Genomic DNA, 24,084 nt, shown 5'->3' with positions numbered 1-24,084 from the left:
TAAATCTCTCCATACCTTCTACTTATCTTTTACGTCATTGTGATTGTGTCTGTAGGTTAAATATAATGCATTGAGTAATGTTTTAGCCACCATGCTTATTATTGATCCATTACTTGACACGCATGTAAAACAAAAGCTCAGGTTCTATCCTGGTGCATTTCTGAGTTATTTGATGCTATTCAGTGCAGTAGTTGTATTGGGACAATGGCTGAAGGAGAGACAAAGTGGAAAACGTGCCTGAGTCTCCATTCTAGTCCATTGTCCCAAGCTCATAGCTGGAATGTGCAAATGTATATGTGAGATTTGAGAACAGGATGGATTTCGACTTTGCTGCCTTTTAATGTTAAACAGCTTAGCAGGCAGCCTGAGTTTACTCATAATGAATAGTCATTTGTGCAAAATAGCGGAGAGCTATTTGTTTAATGGTAACTTGTGCATAATTTGCCATCTCAATGTGTCAATAGAAGAGTGTAGAAATAAATAGTTGTGTCATCGAATGAATGAAATGTTGAATCGATATCCTTCTTCTGAATCTATTTACAGAATCATCACTCTGATTGTCCATCAGTTTCAACTAAGGATTTAGAATTCAAGAAATTCATACAAAGATTTAAGAATTTTGTATCGTGGTTAATCAGTGTCAAGTGCAAACAGGTGTCTGAGGAGAAGCAAGCTACTTACTTTGCCTAATACCCTCCCGAAATTTTCTTGCCAGCAGTTTCATAATCACCAGTGCAAAGGTTAACTTAATATTTTACAAATTTCTATCATATTTCTAAATTTATGAATGAAGTCCGAAGAACAGTTGTTTGTGTAGACATTTTAACATACATGATGTATGATCCATAAATGAATTTTTCTTCTATTAGTTGTAAAATGTTAGATTCAAACACTCAGCATTGCTAATAAGGCAGCATTTTAGAATTATCCACCACACTCTGGCTAAATGAAATACTAGTCTTCACAGCCCCAAAACTAGAGTCATAGCGTCCCACAGCATGGAGACAGGCCCTTCGGCCTAAGCTGACCACAAATTCTGCAAGTTGGGGAAACGTAGTCTCCAGGATTACCAACCTGCATGGGGAATCCTGAGGGATTTTTTAATCCATTGCCTTAACCACTCAGCCAAAACTACAGACTCCTAGAGAATTCTAGAGAAGAAGGAACGGAGTGAGCTTTGTTAATACTTTGTTAAATAATTCAACATCATGGAGGTTTGGCAATTCATATTGCTTCTCCTCCCTGACTGTTTTATTTCCAGACTTGAGGTTTTCCATCTGGAACAGTCTGGTTCTGACTTCCCCTTGACATCCCGGCCTTTGAAGTAGCCTGTCAGGACAAACCTTCCCCAGGAACTTTGAAACAGGGTCTGTAGCAAATGGGAAATCTGCTATGCAGCACTTTGACAGACTGGGCAGGGATTTCATTAATTTTTAAGGAGCGTAATGACTCTGCTATCAGAATTAATGTTGATACAACACAGTTGCTTAATGATTCAGGGTTGAGATGGCACCTCATTCACTAAGACATTGATCGCATTTTTGCCCGTAATGTACAAACACTCTGATTTAAAAATGAGAGAGAGCTGGATTCAGAATCAAAGCTCAGTTTTTGAATGCCAATGTTTATATTACAAATTAAGTAACTATCTTCCTGAGGAATTTTATGATAGATCAATATACTTAAATTACATTAAAACTTAAAAAGGTGGATAATGCTAAAATACATTACTACATAAAGCAAGATTGCTGGTAGGATTTACTGAAATGCTTCAGATGAACAAAATGGAGAGGCATAATTATTGATTGATTGATTCTGTTAAGCAAAGTACTTGAAATCATTTTTTCTGTCATCAATTAATGCATTTGTATTAGATTTTTTGTGTGTAATTGGTTGTAACACTAGCTTCCAAGGAACCTTTATTTCTCATAAGCTCATCAGAGCGATATAATGAGCAAAATAAGGACTTGCAAACATTTGGGTGGGAACAGCTGATGCTGGTATCTTCACATCAACATTTAACACAGTTAAACACAATTTCTTTGGCAGGAAGTCAAGCCATGGTCTCATTGACCTACATAAGAGAACACTGATATCTGAGGCAGTGGAAATGCCGAAAGATTGGATATAAAGTTTATGAAAATTATGAATAGTATTTATTAATTTATTTATGGTTAAATGCTCTATGAAGGCTGTATTCAAAGGAACCTACTGTCTGATAGTGTGTAACAGAAAACACTTTGTTGGTCTCTTTATTTTAATATTTATTCATATTTATTTATGTGGTGTTGCAAGTATTTCTGATGTTTATCATATTAAAAAATAAACAATTTATCAGCAATGCAAATTGTTTGTATGTGAAAAACTGATTAATAAACCTTCTGCTGATCATTTTGCTAGGATCTTGGTCAAGACTAGTAACGTTCAAAAAGAACTTTTCCTTCACAATTATAAACTAAGATCACACATTTTAAAGAGAATGCAATTTTTTTGTAGAAAAATTAAAATGATCGAGCATTTATTCATTAAACCACATTTTCAAACAATACTCTGCCCATTCGACTCTTACTTAAAATGGAGAGCTCCTTTTTTTACGTTAGTTACTCGATGTCCATTCAAATCTCTTGAACCAAACCGATGTATTCCTCAGCTCCATAGCACTTAATATGTTTGCTTTCCTTTCCCAATTATGTTCCAACTTGAAAGCTTCTTTGGGCATTCCTGCAGTAGAATCCTTTGGCCCTATTTCAAAAACTTAAAAGTTTGAAATTCCCCAATCTGAACATAGACCCTACTCACATGCTTGTAGAGTGACTCAAAGTCAGAAACAGCCTTGGTTCATGATCTCCCTCTGTTCTTTGTTCTGTCTGCTCAAAGATTCTCTCTCTGCCTTCTCCAAGCTAGGTATAGATGACTCATTTGATGTAGTGAAAAAACACCTTTGAACCCCACAGATCATCTCCATGGTGATATGATACACCTAACCTGTTGTCAGATAAAAAAATCAAGTTAATTATCTCAAACAGCAAACTTTCCCTTTGGTCTGAAAGCCACATAGATACTTCAAAATGCTCTGCTGTTTACCTTAAAATGCTTCTTTGATCTGGGGAAGTTTCATGAATAGGTCAACTTGAAACTGCACCTATGCCCTCCCCTGGTTCACAGTTTAACTTTAAACCCTTTTATGAGATGACTATGGATAGTCAGTGCGGTGGCTCAATAGTTAGAATTGCTGCCTAACAGTGCTAGGGACCTGGATTCAATTCAACCCTTTGGGTGACTGTCTGTGTGGAACTTGCATGTTCTCCCCCGTGTCTGCGTGGATTTCCTCCCAGTGCTCTGGTTTCCTCCCACAGTCCAAAAATGAGCGGATTAGGTGGATTAGTCATGGGAGGTGCAAGGTTGCAGGGATTGGGTGAGTCTGGGTGAGATGCTCTTTGAAAGTTCAGTGTGGACTTGATGGGCTGAATGGCCTGCTTTCACACTGTAGGGATTCTATGTCCATCTCTTCAAGAGATAAGTAGACAGGGCACCATAATTCCAGGTATGAAAACTTCTTGCCATCATCACATTGAGATAAGAATATTTCCCCTTCAGTCTGTAAATCAAGGCCTATCTGACAAAATATACAAACTGAGATTGCTTTCATGTATGACAAATTTAAAAGCAGTTTCCCAAACCACAATAATATCTTATAAACCAAAAGTAAAAAAGAGTCATAGGGTATTTCAGCATGAAAAGAGGCCCTTCGGTCTATCAAATCTGCACTGGTCATCAAATACCTATCTACTTTAATCCTATTTCCCACGACTTGGTCCCCTGTGATTTTTATGTTATGGGGATTTTCATGTGCTCATATAAATGTCTCTTAGATTTCATAATGGCTCCAGCCTCTATCACCCTTTTCTGGCAGTGAGTTTGAGATAGCCACCACTCTCTGGATGAAGCAATTTATCCTTAAATCCCTTTTGCTAACAACTTCTCAAGGGCAATCAGAGACAGTTAATAAATGCTTGCGATGCCTACCTACCATGACAGAGTTATAACAATTGCTAGACCATTTTGAAATGTACAATTTGAGTTGGACACGATGTGTCATTTGCCAATTTTACTGATTTTTCCCAGTAATTGAGCCACCTGCAAATAGGAAACATTTACTCCTATCCCTTGGTAAATTTTTTAGATCTCCCTCAGTCTTCTCTGTTCTAAAGAAAACAATCCCAACCTATCTAGTCTGTCTTCATAGCTGACTCGTTCCTGCCCAGGCAACATTCTGGTGAAGACTTTCTGTACCCTCTCCAGAACAACCACATCCATCGCGTCCTGTGGTGACCAAAGATGCATTCAGAATTTCAGTTGAACAATCCTTAAATAATTTAATAATGAAATTATGCATTTGAAAAAAATTAAAATATGGCCATAAATACATGACAATGTCAAGCAGTGGAATTCTATTCACTTGCACCTCAGCGTTCACAGTAACAATACTCCATGATTCAGAATTACATGTGATAATTGACATTCCACACAAACATTGAATTGAATTGAATTTAATTTATTGTCATGTGTACCAAAGCACAGTGAAAAGCTTTGTCTTGCGAGCTATACAGCCAGATCACATAATTAAGTCACATAGATAAGTGAATAATAGGTCAACAGCGGCAAAAACAAAAACAAAGGTACATCCATTCAATATTCTAACAACAGTAGGGTAGAAACTGTTTTGAAACTGGCTGATGCATGTGTTCAGGCTTCTCTACCTTCTCCCCAATGGCAGATGTTGTAGAAAAACATTGCCAGTGTGGGATGGATCTTTGAGAATGCTGATGGCCTTTTCTTGACAGCGGGCCTGGTAGACAGATCCAATAGATGGGAGGTTGGCCTTTGTGATTGTCCGAGCCGAGTTCACCACTTCCTGTGACTGTCTCTGATCTTGAATGGTACAGTTGCCATACCAGGTAATGATACATCCAGACAGAATGCTCTCGATAGTGCACCTGTAAAAGTTGGCAAAGGTATTCAATGTCATGCTAAATTTCCTCAGTTGCCTGAGGAAGAAGAGACTTTGTTGGGCCTTTGTAACCAGTGCATCTACATGAAGAGTCCAAGAAAGCTTGTTGTGGATGACCACTCCCAGGAGCTTGACACTTTCCATTTGTTCTACCTCTGTGCTGTTGATGTGTATGGGGGCATGAGTAACGTCCTGCCGACATCAATAACGAGTTCCTTGGTTTTGCCGGCATCGAGAGCTAGGTTGTTCTCAGTGCACCATTTTTCCAGGTCTTCCATCTCTCGTCTGAAGTCTGTTTCATCACCATCTGAGATTCGACCAACTATGGTGGTGTCATCAGCGAACTTGTAAATGGCATTAGTCTGGTATTTGGCAATGCAGCCATGGGTGTACAGTGAGTACAGTAGGGGGCTGAGTACACACACCTGGGGGTCTCCAATGTTGAGTGCTAGTGAGGATGAAATGTTGTCCCAAATCTACACGGATTGTGGCTTGTGGGTCAGGAAACTGAGGATCCAGTTGCAGAGAGTGGGGCTTAGTCCAAGATCACTAAGATTAGTGATCAGTCTCGAGGGGATAATAGTGTTGAAGGCTGAACTGTAATCAATGAGTAGGATTCATACATAGCTGTTTTTGGTATCAAGATGTTCTAGGGAGGAGTGAAGGGTAAGTGTTATGCCATTGAGATGGAACAGTTGGTCCAACAGGCAAATTGGAGCGTGTCAAGAGTAGTGGGGAAGCTGGAGTTGATTAATGCCATGACCAGCCTTTCAAAGCACTTCATGACAACTGAAGTTAGGGCCACTGGGTTGTATCATTGAGACATGCTGCATGAGCCTTCTTAGGCACAGGGATGATGCTGGCCCTCTTGAAACAGGCAGGGACAGCAGCCAGCTGCAGAGAGAGGTTGAAGATGTCCAAGAAGACCTCTGCCAGTTGATCTGCATGTGCTCTGAGTGCGTGGCCTGGTACTCTGTCTGCTCCCATTGCTTTCCTTGGATTCACACAAAGGAAAACTGATTTGACCTCTGGTGCAGTGATTGTTGGGATAGGTTCGTCGGGACTAGAAGGTGTTGAGACGATCTGGGAGGGATGTGTCATCATCTGCTACCTTGCATTGTCTCTTTGTAGAACCTGTTATGTCATTCAGTCCTTGCCATAGTCGCTGGGTGTCTGACTGGGTCTCTAGTTTGGATCGGTATTGGTCCTTGGTTGTCTTAATGGCTCTGTGAAGGTCATACTTGGATTCCTTATATTTAAGTGGGTCGCCTGATCTGAAGGCTTGATGCCTGGTTTAACCCTGCAGATGACTGAGATCAGCCCTTAGATAAACGTAATCGTTGTTAATGGTGTGGTCTTGCTATTCACATTTCTTGGAAAGGTGCTCAGTATGAATTAGCCTGAAGTTTCTATACTGGGGTGATCAATTCACATCATTTGACTCAGTCCATCTTTGCAAAAGCTGAACTAAAATGAACAGGAACTGATGAAAAACTGAATTGGCATCCTGCAAAAGTAGGTTATTTCTGTTCTATAGAAATAAATTGAGGCGGTTTCTATAACTAATAAAATCTTCAGCAGAATGTCTTTAGCAACATAGGTCCCAGACTTTTGAATTCATATGAACATATGAGATAAACACATGAGATCATTGAGTCTGCTCCACCATTTGGCAAGATCATGATTGATCTGATTCCTCCACATTCCTGCCTTTGGTAACCTCTTAACCCTATTCTTAACACAAATCTATTTACCTCAGATTCTGATTCCTGAACTGGCTGAATTATTTAGCCAGTTTGTTAACTGGTATTCCTTTAGTGAGGACTGATTTCTAAACTCCTGATGCACGCAATGTGTTTCAGGTGTAACTCAGTTCTCATTAGGGGGTTGTTGTTTCACTGGCTGTTTACAGCCTGTATGTTACTCTTTTTTTCTCTTTCACTTTTGAGAAAAAGACAATGTCGATTTTGAGGCAGGGCACAGCCCTTGGACTCTAGTTTTCTTTGTTTTTCTTTGTTTTCTTCACTGTTTTTTGGTGTTTGGACTGAGCTCTTGTGAAGAAATACATCTTACCAGAAGAGCTGTTCCTGTGCGGAAGCCTAGCCCTGGGACTAGGCCTCTGAAGACTGAACACCTGTGTGTGTGCTGGGAGGTGAGCACTTGCTGTATCTTGGAGTTTAGGAGAAGACCTTTCATTCAGGAGTGGACCAAACCCCTGTGAGTTAACTGCAGCTTTACATTATACTGTGTTCCTGGGAGTGGGCCTGGTTCTCCAAGGATGGGCCAGGACTCCATGGAGATTGAACACCTGTGTGCTGTCGGGTGTGCATTTGCTGCCTTCGGGAGTGGACTCTGCCCTCAGTTGTGGACTCTGTTTTTAGCAACAGACTCTGCAGTTTGGAATGGACTCCATTTCTGACAATGCACTTTGTATACTGGAGTGGACTCTGTTCCTGGGAATGGCCTCTACATTTTGAAGAGAACTGTCTATGCTAATTGACTCTATGTATCAGAAAGGACTCTGTTTGTAGATAATTAACTCTGTCATGTGGTTTGTTGGGGTCGTCACCTGCACTGTCTTGTGTGTCCCTGGGTTTGGCAGGCCTTACTATGAGCTGGGATGCTCATAGGTCGTCCTGAAAGCTGTCACCCTGAGAGCTGGAGGGTGGGTAGGCCATCCTGTGAACCTGAAGGTTGGTAGGCTGTCCCAAAAGCTGGAGGGTGGGTAGGCCACCCTGATGCCAGTCGCCCCGAGAGCCAGAAGATAGGTAGGCTGTTTTGGGCACTGTCGTCCTGAGAAAGGGTGATTGGGACAGGCTGTCCTAGAGGTGGTCAAAAAATGTCAGAGCAGCCAAGAGCAAGAAGGAGTGTAGGGGCAGACTGAGATCCAGAAGGCTTGTGGGCTGCCCTGCACAGTGTAATTCCAGGGGAAGGGGCAGGCTGTCCTAGAGGTAGTCAGAAGGTGTGTCAGGATAGCCCATTGGCTGGACGGCGCATCGAGGTGGGTGAGATCCCATTGGTACATAGTGGCAGACTGAGAACGGAAGGTGGGTAGGCCGTCCTCAGCACTGTCACCCCGGGTGGGTACCGGGGCAGGTTGTCCTAGAGGTGGTTGAAAGGTGCTGAGGGTGGTTAGTGAAGCCAGAAGGTGGGTAGGCCATCTTGACCGCTGTCACCCTGGGCAGGTACCGGGGCCGGCTGTCTTAGAGGTGATCAGAAGGTGCTGAGGGTGGTTGGTGAAGCCGGAAGGTGGGTAGGCCATCCTCAGCACCATTACCTGGGCGGTTACCGGGGCGGGCTGTACTAGAGGTGGTCAAAAGGTCTGTCAGGGTGGAAAGAGAACTGGAAGGGGCATGGGGTGGATAGAGAGCCGGAAGGTGCGTAGGAGCGGGCTGCCTTAGAGTGGTCGGAAGGTGGGAGGGATGGGGGGGCTTGCTGGGTTTCTGGGGGTCTGTATTGTATGCACTGTTTTTTTTATGTAACTGGACTGTCTTATATGTACAAATGTCATTGTTACTGTTTGTAATTGAAACTGGGATTGGAGGTTAGTCCTCATTTCCCTGAAAACTAGCTGAACTGGGTGTTTGGAGCCTGTCTATACTGCTCCTCCCCCTTGTAAAATTGCTGTTTCTTTGTATACAGCTGTTAATGTTAATTGTTTTGTAAACTGTGAATTGTTTAATAAAATAATAAAATATAAAAATGGGAGATTAGGTCGATGACTGTCCTGCAGGAAGGCTAGCCAAGGACGATCTGATCAGTATGTTGTGTGGACGGCTGTCAGGTATCTGTTATAGCTATATTGGGTCTGTGTTCTCTGCACTGTTTCTCATTTGATTGCACCGTCTTGTCTGTGTTTGTCACTGTTATCTGTGATGACTGGAAGTGGGATTTGAGGTTTGTCCTCATCTCCCTGGAAACAGGTTGAATGGTGGGGTTTGGGGTGTGGCTTTGCTGCCCTTTCCCCTGTATAGTTTTTTTTTTGTGAACTGCTGCTTACTGCTTATTGTCAACTGTATTTCGAACTGTTTAACAAAATAAATAAAAAATGAGATTCAGAAAGTCTTCTCACTCTAATGGCTGGCTTTGAGCTGGCTGGTCAGAGTACATGTATGATGCACATGTAAATAAAGGTCAAATTTATGACAGGATACCTGCATCTGTGCAGTTATTTCATTGTTGTTTTCTGTATGCTAATCTTTTACAATTCATACACAAGAATACCCAGATCCCTGTGCATATCAGAACTCTGCAATCTTTCACCATTTTGACAGCGTAATTCTTTTTTTCTCTCATACTTCATTTGGCAGATCTTCTCCCAGTCACTTATCCGCCATTTGTTGCCTTCATAACTTAGTTTCTGGCCTATTTCTGTGTCATCAGCAAACTTAGAAACTGTACTTTCTGTCCCTTAAAGCAAGTCATGGGTGTAAATTATATAAACTTGAGGCACCAGTGCTAATCTCTGTGCAGACAAATGAGAAACAAATGGAAAAAAATTGCTTTGAAGCTGATGGTGAGAATTAAAAATATGGAAAGTTTTAGGGAGAGATTTTTAAAGATTACTACTGAGAACCAATGAAAGCTGTGCTGGTAAAGATGCAATGGAAGAAACAGGAGATGAGAGTTGGACATCAAAGTTGAACTGGAACTGGAGACTGTTGAAAATAAGACAGGGATTTTGAAAGTTGAATGTCAAGTTTGAATTCAGTCCAACAGGACAGTATCAAATTACCTGAGGCCACAATTATGGGAAAATGAGACTCAGTACCTGGCAAGAATAATTGAGGATATAAGAATATGTGAAAATTTGGAACATGGGTGATTCACAAGGAGAGTTCTGGAAATATCCTCCTTGATTACATGGCACAGATATCGATGCAGTTGGTGTTGTGGGAGGCAAAACCAGAGGATGGCAATTTTACAGAGGTGTATGCACCAAGATCTTGACAGGATGGAAATCATTACGGACACAATAATTAACTTTATTTGAAAATTACATGCTTGAGAATTTCTCCACTGAGTATACTTTCAAAATGGAAAAACTTTTAACCAAGTTAATTAAGATTTGCCAAGGCTTGCACTGGAAACCCTAAGATTCAGCATGATTTATAAATTTTCCTTCAGACATAGCAATTAGGATGCTTCATTATTTTATTTATTTTAGGGGGTTGATGTTTAAAAGATAGTGAATTGTAGTTCATTTGAAAAGATTGAAAATAAACCTGAAGTTTTCTCACAAAAAGATCAGGAACTTTTCAAACAAGCTACCGAGCTCAACTTCTGCCTTTCGCCTTTCAGAGTTCATTGTGATACCTGAAAATCTGATGCTGCTGCTCTCCTGAAAAGCATTTGGATTCTCAACAATTCCTGAATAAGGTGACTCTTCAAGTGTCCTACTAATAGTTGGCTATTTTTGTGAACCTGTCAGGATGTGCTACGTTGCTGACGACAAATCCTCCTGAACATTTCATGCCTTATTCCTTTTTCCTTCAATAACTAACAACAAATGGTCAGTGTTTTTTCAAAGTCAGTCTCTGCAGAGAAAATAATATTGTCTTGTAATTGGTGTTTGTGCATACATATGTAGATGGTATGTAGAAGTGTAAATATTTGTACTTTCCTTTTTAAAAAGTGTTTGAATCGACTTTATATTTTTGCCAAATAAATCCTGTTTTCACAATAAGTCAATAATGTTGTTGTTTATTAAATAAACTTCGTTGGTGATATTCTTATGCTAAACCTAATATAGATAATTGGTCATAGCAGTACCTGGGGAAAAGCATTTGAATTGATGGTGAGACCAGTAGAATGATCAAATGAGAGAGTGACAGTCCACTCTCTAACATTGGTTTTGTAATAGCAAAGTTCTGTGATGAGTATAAAAACTTTTAAGTGTTTTGTTTTAACCTTTCAGCTACAATGGCTGTTGTTTTGATGTTTGGTCCTCTCCAAATTTTCACAATTTGTTTATCATTTATCTGTTTTATTATTTGGCTTCATTTTAGTTGTCACATATTAGCATATAATCCAATATACAAAAGGGTTTTTATGTCACTCCACCTTCACCACTATCCGTTCAAGGTATCATAGTCTACATCAAACAGCCTGACAGTACCAATTGTCCCATGCATTACTGTTATAAACTTACTCTTCAAATGGAGAAAGTGAAATTTTAAATCCATTGTAGTAAAGAAAATCTACAATCTGCAGGGCAAGAAGACCATTCTAACTAGACCCTATCCCTGTAACCCCACATCTCCCATAGCCAGTCCACTGAGCCTTCACATCGCTGAACACTACAAACAATTTAGCATGGCCAATCCACTTAATCTGCACATTTTTGGACTGTGGGAATGAAACAATAGCACTTGGAGGAACCCTTGCAGACATGGGAAGAATATGCGTCCCTGTTGCTGTGAGGCAGCAGTGCTAACCACTGAACCACTGTCAACCGATAAGATTCTGAAAGTGGATTTATTTTCATAAATGCTAGTTTCATGCTACATACTTTGCTTAATAAGCAGAGATGTCAAAAAATGATAGTTCTTTGACCAAAACATTTTGCATTCTATGTTCAATTACCTTCAACTCTAATCTATTCAGATAGGCTGATCACGTTCGCTGATTTATCCAGATCTAAGTGTGAACCTAAGGGGTGAAAAATGGAGCAAACTGCTTTATTTCTAAGTGAGTGGCTGTTATACTGCTTAGACACTATTGCGTGTTATGAACCAGGCCAGACCCCCAAAATGCTTTAGGAAGGTAATGCAGACGCTAACTTTTTCTTATTTTAAAGGAAAACAGAATTTATTTACACACTATAATTGAAACACGAACAAAAGAAAACAGAATTTAGAATAACTTAACTATTTGGAAACCCAAATTGCAACTTGAAATTGCAACTTAACGATGCAACTTAATGAAGGAACTGTTCCAATACCCACAACATCCCAAAAACACACCCCTTGGCAAATGGTTAATTCAAACTCAGGTTCATACAGGCAGGAGAGATTTCAGGAAGAAGAGTCGGGCAAAAAACTTGTATTGAACCTTTTTCTTGTTTAACAGCTTCTCTGCTACCAGCAGTTTTTGACTGCCTGCTAAAACAAACCAAGCTAGAAAAAATTTGAACTGGGAAAACTACCACACTCCTGGCATTATTTAAAGTAGCCACTTCCAGACACATTGACACTTCTGCCTTTACAACCCCTCTTGAGAAAAAAAACAAGGACAAAATGTCCTTGTTAAAGAGGCAGCATTGTCACATATGTCGCAATGGCAGGTTGATGGCAGGTATCAGCTTTCTCACTTCCAATGAGGACAATATTCTGGATCTAGCCAGAGAAGAGGTGGGGATGGAGGACACGTCAATGTCTAATCAATCTAATAAACTTTTTTGTGCTCTTGTCTGTTGTGACCATAGTTAGAAGGAGCCATACACAGGGCACAGAAGCTTCATTTTAGGATATCCAGAAATGCTCAGACCCTCCATTTTCTCTTTGCCTACGATGCTAAAATCTGCAGAAGTCCCCAAATTGAGCCTGCATATGGGCAAAAGCATGTAGGTCAGCAGGCCTGACTTCTCAGAAGCTAAATGCTCCTTGTGGGGTAACTGGCCAAGTCTTCCAGGCCAACTACACAGCAGATCCACTCCACACCAGCTGCTCAAGTTGGGCTTACACTTACATGCACTGGAAGACAGTGGAGATGAATAGCTGACACATAATAACCTCTGTGTGGTTGCAAATGTATCTCCACGCATACTCTTGAAATGTCTGTTCTAGTGTCTTTTTCCATTGTTAGACTTCATTATGTCATATCCATGTGAGCGATTAGCAATCTTTTCAGACATCCCAAGGATTTTACATGTTGCAATTGACTAGCCATGCTCCCTTGCCTTCATTGATCAGAATATTGAGTACACGAGTTAGGATTTCATGTCAAGGCTGTACAAAATATTGGTGAGGTCACTTTTGGAGTACTGTGTACTATTCTGGTTGCCCTACGATATGAAGGATGTTATTAAACTGCAAAAAAGATTTACAAGGATGTTACTGCGACTCGAAGGTTTAAGTTATAAAGAGAGGCTAGTTAGGCTGGGACTTCTTTCACTGGAGTGTTGGAGGCTGAGGGTGATCCTACAGAGACTTATAAAATCATGAGGGGCATAGATAGGATGAATAGCTAAGGTCTTTTCCACTAAGAGTCTAGATCTTGAGAGACAGGATTTATGATTACTTGGAAAACCATAGCTTGACTAGAGATAATCAGCATGGCTTTGTGAGGGGCAGGTAATGTCCACAAACCTTATTGAATTCTTTGAGGATGTGCCATCACAACTACTGTTCTACCTTTATCAGTGTGTTATGTGTATGGATTTTAGCAATGATAAGGTTCCCCACAGTAGGCTCAGTTAAAAAGTAAGGAGGCATGGGATACAGGGAAATCCAGCCATTTGGATGCAGAATTGGCTGGCCCATAGAAGACAGAGGGTGGTAGTAAATGGAATGTATTCAGCCTTGGGCTTGGTGACCAGTGGTGTTCCGCAGGGATCGGCTTTGTTCTTCAGGATTTTTATAAATGACTTGAATGAGCAAGTGGAAGGGTGCGTTAGTAAGTTTGCCGGTGACATGAAGGTTGGTGGAGTGGTGAATAGTGTGGAGGGTTGTTGTAGGTTGCAATGGGACATTGACAGGATGCTCGGCTGGGTTGATAAGTGATAGATGGATTTTAACCTGGAAAAGTGTGAAGTCATCCATTTTGGAAGGTTGAATTTGAGTGCAGAATACAAGGTTAAAGGCAGGACTATTGGCTGTGTGGAGGAACAGATGGATCTTGAGGTCCATGTCCACAGATCCCTCAAAGTTTCCTCCCAAATTGATAGAATTGTTAAGTAGGCATATGGCGTATTGGCTTTCATTGGCATGAGGATTGAGTTTAAGAGCCATGGGGTTATGCTGCAGCTCTATCAAGCCCTGGTTAGACCACTCTTGGGATATTGTGTTCAGTTCTGGTCACCTCATTATAGAAAGAGTGTGGTAGCTTTAGAGAGGTTGCAAAGGAGATTTACCAGGATGCTGCCTGGACTGGAGGGCATGACTTATGAAGCAAGGTTGAGGGAGCAAGGGCTTTTTTCAATAGAGTGAGGATGGATGAGAGGTGACTTGACAGAGGTGCACACGATGATGAGAGGCATGGATAGAGTGGATACCCAGAATCTATTTTCCAGGGTCAAAATGGCTATCACTAGGGGGGCATAATTTTAAGGTGACTGGAGGGAGGTTTAGGGGAGATGTCAGAGTTAGGTTCTTTACACAGAGAGTGGTGGGTGCATGGAATGCACTGCCAGCAGTAGTGTCAGAGTCAGATACATTGACGACTGTTATGACATTGTGGGTGTACCTTTAAGAGAGTTAAAAGCAGCAGAACTACTGGACACTGCACCCAGTGTTTTCAATAAGGCTGGCTCAGTGGTTAGCACTGCTGCCTCACAGCCCAAGGCACCTGTGGTGGCTCAGTGGTTAGCACTGCTGCCTCATGTGTTATAGTAAATAATGGGTTAGTAAAGGATTATGAATGGATGAACAGGAACACGGTATTAATGAATACAATACCTGGTGAGTGAGTTAATAAAGACAGCCTAATACAATATCTCACACTATAAAACGATTCAAGACCCATTGGTTTAAATGGTGCTGCAACGGGATCACATGGGAATGGAATTATCACATGATATCAGATCAGACTGTACTACTTAACTATCAAAATCCCCACTTCACCCACAGAACCTATGGCTAGGCAAATTGCTATACCCTACTTTGGCATCACACCTTCTCTACGTAAAGATCAGGGTTTCCATTCCTCCTCCTGCAGCTCCCAGTCCCCTCCACCATCGAAAGATGTCCAAACATATGCAGGTTAGATAGATGGGCCATGGTAAATTGCCTAGAGTATCTAGGGATGTACAAGCTAGATTTGGTAGTCTTGGAAAATGCAGGGATAGGGTAGGAGGGTGGGTCGGATAGGATGCTCTTCAGAGGGTCAGTGTGAAACTGATGGGCTGAATGGCCTGCTTCCACACTGTAGCGATTCTATGATTCTATGATCTATGAGGTCTCACCCTTCTATCTTGCATTACCCCCTTTTCACTTGCAATCATTCTTTTAGTGAGCCAGTTCAATGAAAAATATTCCAGATTTTAGTTGCCTGCTTTCCCCAGGACTCCATCAACTGTTCTTTGAAGAGGCCCCTGAACATTCTTGAGCAAATTCCCAAGACTGCCCTTAACTGACCCCAGACCCCTGACTGACCCAACTGAGCATGGTTGAGCCTTGGACTGGTCTCCCTGGAATTCCCAGACTGCTCACACTTTCCCTTTAGGATTGATGTAGCCCAATCACCATTCCGAAAGAACGCAGCTCTCCAGACTCTGGTAGGATGAGGAGCCTGAGTGACCTTGGACAATCCTCTGGACTGGTGTAAAAGACTTCAGTTTTTGTGTAAGCTGTTGTTCATGGTGTGATACTGATGTGGTGTGGTACCAGAGCATATCCAGCCCTTGGCTGCTCACTACTCCCCCCCCAGGACAGGCTGCCTATATCTACCTCTGCAGTAAAAAGGAAAGCAAGCACCAGAGGCTGGTAACCTCTGAGTAAACATGTAGTGAGTGTTTGAGCACAAAACTAAGGGCTAGAAAATACATTTTGGGGAGATGCATGTGTCTCTGAGCACTAAATGAGCTGTCAGAAGCTGCAAGTTAGATGTCTCTGAGCATCAAAGTAAAGTGCTGAAGGTCTTCTGGTCTGTGGTACCACTGCACCACAAGACAATTAAAGCTTAAGAGGGAAATAGGAAGCTGAAGATAATGAGCACTACCCAACTTGATGTAGCTGCACAAAACAATGAGCATTAGGATGTCGCTGACATTTCATTCCCCCCACCCCACAACATTTTCCAGAGATTTGTATGTCACATCCTGGGGGAGCTGGTTCTTTTTAACCTTATGTTGAGGTTGAAGATGACTCTGGTGATTGTCATGGCAGAGGGCTGAGGTACTGGCCAAGTCTGCATCATGTATAGCAACACAGAAGCACCTTGCACTCCATGACCAGGATCTTGCACCACAATGGAGGGAAAGTGTCACTTCTACAGGTTCAGTTTTTGATTGCTTTCACTTATTCCTTCCAATTATCAGCACATACCCCAGTCCTCCCAGAGCACATCCCCGTCACCATTAGGTAATCTGACCTGTCAGTGAAGGGGCATAGGATCAGGGTCCTTTGCAGAACATACCACACCACAAAGTGTGTTTACGGAGACCACCACACGGAGGTGCTATTAGCCCACAGTTAATTTGTTTTAGACGCTTTGATAATTATTGTGAAAAAGGCAGTGTTATGCCTCTGCGTTTAGCGCAGGGACATTTTTAAAACTACAGATGAGCTCGGTGGAATAGAAAATATAAGAAAGGATGAAGCAGGAAAAGGTCAAAGGGGCAGGTCAAAAATGTTCCTTCCCTGAAAAGGTGGACTCTAACTTCGCCCAGTTAAAAAAAACCTTGAAAATAAGTTTCACAAAATTTTCCCTGATCCTCAGTGTGAATCAGATGGCAGTGTTCTTTTGTCTTTCCATATACCGGGAATAATTTTAACTTTAGATCTTAGCTTAAATTGGACGACATCAATTCAATAGGCCATTGTACATTTCTATTTTCAGTGAAGTTTTATTTCTGACACTTTGGAAATAGTTTCCTTTTGGTTGCAGAACAGTAAACCAACAACAACTTGCTATTTTACAAAGTAAGCAGTTCCTAGGTGCTTCACGAACGTTCCGTCCAACAGAAATTGACACTGTGTCGGATTAGGAAATATTAGGTGGCAAAAGCTTATGTCAAAGACCAAAAGTTATGGGAAGGATATTATTAAGCTGGAGAGGGCTCAGATGATGTCGTCAGGTATGGAAAGTTTGAGATATAAAAAGAAAACTGGGTAGGCTGGGATTCTTTCTTTCACTGGAGCGTAGGAGGTTGAGGGGCAGTCTGACAGAAGTATATAAAACAATGAGGGGTATAGATAGGGCTAATGTTAACTGTCGTTTCCCCAGGATGCAGGATTTCAAGACTGGGGTTCACATTTTTAAGGTGGGAGGAGAGAGGTTTAAAAAAAACATGAGGGGCAATTTTTTTACGCAGAGAGTTTGTGGGTAGAATGAACGTCCTGGGGAAGTGGTAGATGTGGGTACACTTGCAATGTTTAAAGGACATTTGTTACAAGTTCATGAATAGGAAAGGTTTGGAGGGATATGGGCCAGGAGCAGGCAGGTGGGGCCAGTTTAGTTTGAGATAACAGTCAACATGGACTGGTTGGACTGAAGGGTCTGTTTCCATGCTGTATGACTCTGTGACGAATGGAAGACAAGAGGGTGAGATTCCAGAAAGGTTTTTCAGATCTAAAAGCCCAGGCAGCTGAAGGTATGACTGCCAATGGTGGTGTTAGTGGAATTCAGACTGAACAAGAAGCCAGATTTGGAAGAGCTGTCCTGTACGATAAACAATACTGTTTATTCAAGAAACATAATTGTATTTTCAACATAGTTGGCGTGCTTGAACATTTGTGACTGTTTACCCATGCCACTGTTCAATATACAAGGATGATCATAGTATGTTATTCAAGAGACACGATCACAGATCATAGGCTGAATTGCAATGTGACTTATATATGAATTTTCCAATGTAAACTAAGTAATCAAATGCCAACATGTAGCAATAATAGAGTAAACAAATTGACAAAATAAATTCTGCAGAAAAACAGCAGACTAGTTACAAGAAGAAGAGTAATGTTTATTAAAAGTTATATTTAAAACACCAACCAATACACCATTATGATTTTACAGGCACTGAAGCACATATAAAAGTCATTAATCAGTGAGTTAACTGAGGACCTGAGGCATGTAAGGAAACTGAAGGTAGTTTGCCAATTTCTGCCTGACAGCGCTGAATTTAGATTTGCTTTAATAGCACTTTCTGTAGTGGTGGGAACTAGATCTGAAACTGGACGGATTCCATGATAGATTTTGCTGAATCCATATCTTTTGTTTGTGGATTTCTGAGCTTTGTGACATGAAGAGTGTTGATTGTTCTCAGCACCATGTTTCTGTATCCTTTTGATCTGAGGCCAGGATTAGAAACATAGAAAATAGGGGCAGAAGTAGGCCATTCAGCCCTTTGAACCTGCTCCTCCAGTAAGCATGATCATAACAGATCATCCCTGTTTCCACTTTCTCCCATGACCCTTCGATCCCTTCAGCCCTAAGAGTTCTGTTCTATCTTCTTCTTCAAAACATTGAATGTTTTAGCCTCAACTGCTTTCTGTGAATTCCACAGGCTCATCACTCTCTGTGTGAAGAAATCTCTCTTCATCTATGTCCTAATGGCCCATCCCAAAATCTTCGACTGTGACCCCTGGTTCTGGACACCCCAGTCATCGATAGCATCCTTCCTGAGTTTGCCCTGTCTAGTTCTCTTAGAATTTTATAGATTTCTACGAAATTCTCCTATCATTCTTCTAAACTCCAGGGAACATATTCCTAACGGATCCAGCCCCTCTTCATACACCAGTCCGGCCCCCTTAGGAATCAGTCTGGTTAACCTTTGCTGCACTCCCACCAGAGCTAGAACATCCTTCTGCAGTTAAGGAGACCAAAGCTTGCAGGTGTGGTCTCAGCAAGGCCCTATACAATTACAACAAGACTTTGCTGCTCCTATATTTGAATCCTCTCGCAATGAAGCCCAGCATAGCGTTTGCAGTCTTTGATGCATGCTGCACCCATGTACTGACTCTCAGTAACTGGTATACAAAGACACCCAGATCATGTTACACATACCGCTTTTGTAATCTATTGCCATTCCAATACTATTCCTCCCTCGTGCTCCTGTTACCCATATGCTACTGCATCTGCCATGGATTTACCCATTCACTCAAGTCATACTGAAGCATCTCTGCACCCTCCTCACAGTTCGCCCTCTACCCAGATTTGTGATGTTGGCTGTGCATTGGTTCCCAATATATTCGATCAAGGGACAGATGATCTCAGTGCGAATCAACAACAATTTTCAGTCTATGTTTACTTGTTTACATGATGATTATATTTTGAGACTATAGCTTTAGGTTTAAGGTAAATGAGTAAGATGCATTTCCAATATGTGTCTGACTGACAGCACACCTGGGTGGCTTGATTGTTAGGGATCAAATGAAGGCTTGAATTGTTCTACTGAGAAGAAAATGCAAGATATTTGAGCTTATAAGGACAAAGGCAGTGGATACAATGGGACACCATGACCTGCAGGTTTCCCTCAAAACCACATCACCATGACATGGAGCAATATCACAGCTGTGCTGAAGGAGGGCACCAAGGAGGACTCAAGCAGTGAGGCAATATGGGCAGAGCTTAGAATGTTGGGGCTGTACACAGGCCTCCCAACAGCAAATGTGAGATAGAGATATAAATATGCAAACAGATTATGGAAAGATCTAGGAGAAACAGGGTAGTGCTGATGAGAGATTTTAATTTTCCCAACGTTGACTGTCACTCACCTAGTGTTAGAGGTCTAGATGGAGCAGAATTTGTGAGGAGCAGCCAGGAGGGTTTTCTAGAGCAACATGTAAATACTCCAACTCTGGAAAGAGCCTTACTGGAACTGGTGTTGGGGAATGAGCTTGGCCAGGTGGTTCAAGTTTCAGTCCGGGATTATTTTGGGAATAGTGATCACAATTCCATAAGTTTTAGAATACTCATGGACAAAGACAAGAGTGGCCACAAAGGAAGAGTGCTAAATTGGAGGAAGGCCAACTATAGCAAAATTTGGCAGGAGCTGGGGAATGTGGATTGGGCACATCTCTTTGAAGGTAAACCCACATTTGATATGTGAAAAGCTTTAAAAGCAAGGTTGATTAGAATGCATGACAGACATGTTCCCATGAAAAGGAGGTTTAGAAATGGCAAGATTAGGGAACTATGGATAACAGGTGAAATTGTGAGACTAGCTAAGAGGCAAAAGGAAGCATACATAAGATCTAGATGACTGAAAACAGACAAAACTTTGGAAGAATATCAGGAAAATAGGACCAATCTGAAATGAGGAATTAAGAGGGCTAAAAGGGGTCATGAAATATCTTTAGCAACAGGGTTAAGGAAAATCCCAAAGCCATGTATTTGTATAAAATGAGCAAGAGGGTAACTAGACAAAGGGTTGGCCCACTCAAGGACAAAGGAGGGAAGGTATGCCTGGAGTCAGAGAAAATGGGTGAGATTCTTAATGAGTACTTTGCATCGGTATTCACCAAGGAGAGGGACATAACGGATGTTCAGGTTAGGGATAGATGTTTGATTACTCTATGTCAAGTCTGCATAAGGAGGGAGGAAGTGTTGGGTATTCTAAGAAGCATTAAGGTGGACAAGTTCCCTGATCCGGATGGGATCTATCCCAAGTTACTGAGGGAAGCAAGGGAGGAAATAGCAGGGGCCTTAACAGATATCTTTGCAGCATCCTTGAAATGGTGAAGGTCCCAGAGACTGGAGAATTGCTAATGTTGTCCCATTATTTAAGAAGGGTAGCAGGGATGATCAAGGTAATTATAGACCAGTGAGCCTGACATCAGAGATAGGCAGCTGTTAGAGAAGATACTGAGGGATAGGATGTACAGAGGAACCTCGATTATCTAGCAGTCAATTATCCGAATATCGGATTATCCGGCAAGATCACAAGGCCCCAATGCTCAGCTAAAGTATCTTACCTGCAATTTGATTAACTGAACAAAACTCTCCTCACCCGTGTCCTTCAGATAATTGAGGTCCCTCATTTACATTTGGAAGAAAGTGGGCTAATCGGTGATAGGCAATATGTGCAGGGAAGGTCATGTCTTACCAATTAAAATTCTTTGAGGAAGTGACAAAGTTGATTGATGAGGGAAGGGCTTTGGATGTCATATTCATGGACTTTAGTAAGGCACTTGATAAGGTTCTCCATTGTAGGCTGATGGAGAAGGTGAAGTCGCATGCGGTTCAGGGTGTACTAGCTAGATGGATAGAAAACTGGCTGGGGAACAGGAGACAGAAAGTAGTAGTGGAAGGGAGTTTCTCAAAATAGAGAACTGTGACCAGTGGTGTTCCACAGGGATCCGTGTTGGGATTACTGTTGTTTGTGATATACATAAGTGATCTGCAGGAAAGTATAGGTGGTCTGATTAGCACGTTTGCAGGTAACACTAAGATTGGTGGAGTAGCAGATAATGAAGGGGACTGTCAGAGAATGTAGCAGAATATAGATAGATTGAAGAGTTGGGTGGACAAATGGCAGATGGAGTTCAATCCAGGCAAATGTGAGGTGATGCATTTTGGAAGATCAAATTCAGGAACAAACTATAGGGTAAATGGAAAATCCTGGGGAAAATTGATGTACAGAAATATCTGGGTGTTCTGGTCCATTGTACCCTGAAGGTGGCAATACAGTTCATTAGAGTGGTCAAGAAGATAGACAGCATGCTTTCCTTCATCAGATTGGGTATTGAGTACAAGAGTTGGCAGGTCTTGTTATTGTTGTATAGGACTTCGGTTCGGCCACATTTGGAATACTGCATACAGTTCAGGTTGCCATATGCTTGGGAGACGGTACAGAAGAGGTTCACTAGAATGTTGCTTAGTACGGAGGGCACTAACTATGAAGAAAGGTTGAGCTGATTAGGATTATTTTCATTCAAAAGACAAAGGTTGAGGGAGAACCTGATTGAGGTCTACAAAATCATGAGAAGTATAGACAGGGTGGATAATAAGCTTTTTCCCCAGAATGGGGGACTCAATTACTAAGGGTCACAAGTTCAAGGTGAGAAGGGAAATATTTAAGAGAGATATATGTGGAAAGTTCTTTACGCAGAGGTTGGTAGGCACCTGGAACGTATTGCCAGTGGAAGTGGTAGAGGCAGGCATGATAGTGTCATTTAAGATGTATCTAGACAGATACATGAATAGGCAGGGAGCAGAGGGATATGGATCTTTAGAAAATAGGCGACAGATTTAGATAGAGGATAGGGATCGGCACAGGCTTGGAGGGCCGAAGGGCCTGCTCCTGTGTTGTAAATGATGCCCAGTTTGGGTTCTGCCTGAGCTACTCATATCTTGACTTCATCACAGCCTTGTTGGTTCAAACATGGATGAAAGCTGAATTCCAGAGATGAGACCCTGATATCAAGGCTACATTCTATCCAGTGTAATAGCAAGGAGCCCGAGCAAAACTGGAATCAATGGGTTCTGGGGGCAAACAGGTTGGAATCATACCTGGCACATAGGAAGTTGGCTCTGATTGTTAGAGGTCAATCATCTCAGCTCCAGAACATCTCTGCAGGAGCTCCTCAGAGTAAAGTACTCAGTCCAACCATCTTCAGCTGTTTCATCAATGGTCTTCCCTCCAAGGTCGGAAGTGAAGATGTTCGCTGATGATTACAAAATGTTCAGCACCATATATGACTCATCAGACACTGAAGCAGTCCATGTTCAACTGCAACAAGATTTGCATAATATTTTAATCTGGTCTGATAACTGACAAGTAGCATATGTGTCACACAAATGCCAGGCAATGACCATCTCCAATAAGAGATTATCTAACCACTGTCCCTTACCATTACTGTGTCTATTGCTGTCAACATTCTTGGGGTTGAGCAGAATCTCAACTGGACTCACCACATGAACACAGTGGCCACATGAGCAGGTTAGAGACTTACCTCCTTACTCCCCAAAGCCTGTCCATCATCTACAAGTAAGCAGTGTGATAGAATACTCCTCACTTGCAGTTCCAACAACACTCAAGATGCTTGACACCACCCAGGACAAAGGAGCCACTGACTGGCACCATAGCCACAAGCATTCACTCTCTCCACCACTGACGCTCTGTAGAAACAGTATCTACAAGATGCACTGCAGAAATTTGCCAAAGATCCTTAATCAGCACCTTTCAAACCCAAACTTCCACCTAGAAGGACAAGTGAGCAGATTCCTGGGAACACCACCACCTGCAAGCTCCCCTCCAAGCCACTCACTATCCTGAGGTGGAAATATATCACTCTTCTTTCACTGTCTCTGGGTCAAAATCCTAAATTCCCTCCTGAATGGCGTTATGGGTCAATACACAGCATGTGTACTGCAGGAGTTCAAAAAGCAACTGGCCATCACCTTCTCAAAGGCAACTAGGATGGGCTATAAATGAAAAACATTATGTTCTTTTAGTGTTGCTGGGTTAAAATTTCATAACTCCCTCCCGAATAGTATTGTGGGGTCTACCTACACCAAACAGACTGCATAGGTTCAAGAAGGCAGCTCACACCTTCCCAAAGGCAACTAGAGATGAACAAGAAATGCTGGTATAGCCAGTCATGCCCATCTCCCATGAATAAATAAAAGTAAGTTTATGTTTAGAGTCAACTGCAGCATGATCTGAGTATACTATAGCGAGACCCCGATTCTTCCAAAGTCCCAGAAAAGTGTTGCTGCTGTCAGTCACAAACAGTTGTGCTATGAGTAATTAATACATTTATTTCTAAGATTGAATGGAGTTGGAATAAAGTTAGTTAATTCTATGTAGAGACAAGCCTTGTGATCTTCACGACACTGTGGGGCAGAGGTCTGAGACAGCCATTTATCAGGTTTCACTGCAAACCCAAAGACATTGCATCGTGACAGCAATATTTTGTTAGGTATGGTCTGCAGCCATCTGAGATGGATAGAGTCATAGAGATGTACAGCACAGAAACAGACCCTTCAGTCCAACTTGTAAATGCCGACCAGATATCCTAAATTAATCTAGTCCCATTTGCCAGCACTTGGGCTTTATCCCTCTAAACCCTTCCTATTCATATACCCAGCCAGATGCCTTTTAAATGCTCGAACTGTATCAGCCTCCGTCACTTCCTCTGGCAGCTTTTTCCATACATTCACCACCCTCTACGTGAAAGAGTTGCCCCTTAGGTCTCTTTTAAATTTTTCTTCTCTCACCCGAAAACTATGTCCTCTAGCTCGGGACTCCC

The sequence above is a fragment of the Chiloscyllium plagiosum genome, unplaced genomic scaffold (genome assembly GCF_037043375.1).
Source record: "Chiloscyllium plagiosum isolate Xiang-an unplaced genomic scaffold, Cpla_swu_hap1 HiC_scaffold_16, whole genome shotgun sequence".
In the NCBI taxonomy this organism is placed as follows: Eukaryota; Metazoa; Chordata; class Chondrichthyes; order Orectolobiformes; family Hemiscylliidae; genus Chiloscyllium; species Chiloscyllium plagiosum.
Note: the sequence above shows the minus strand (reverse complement) of the source record.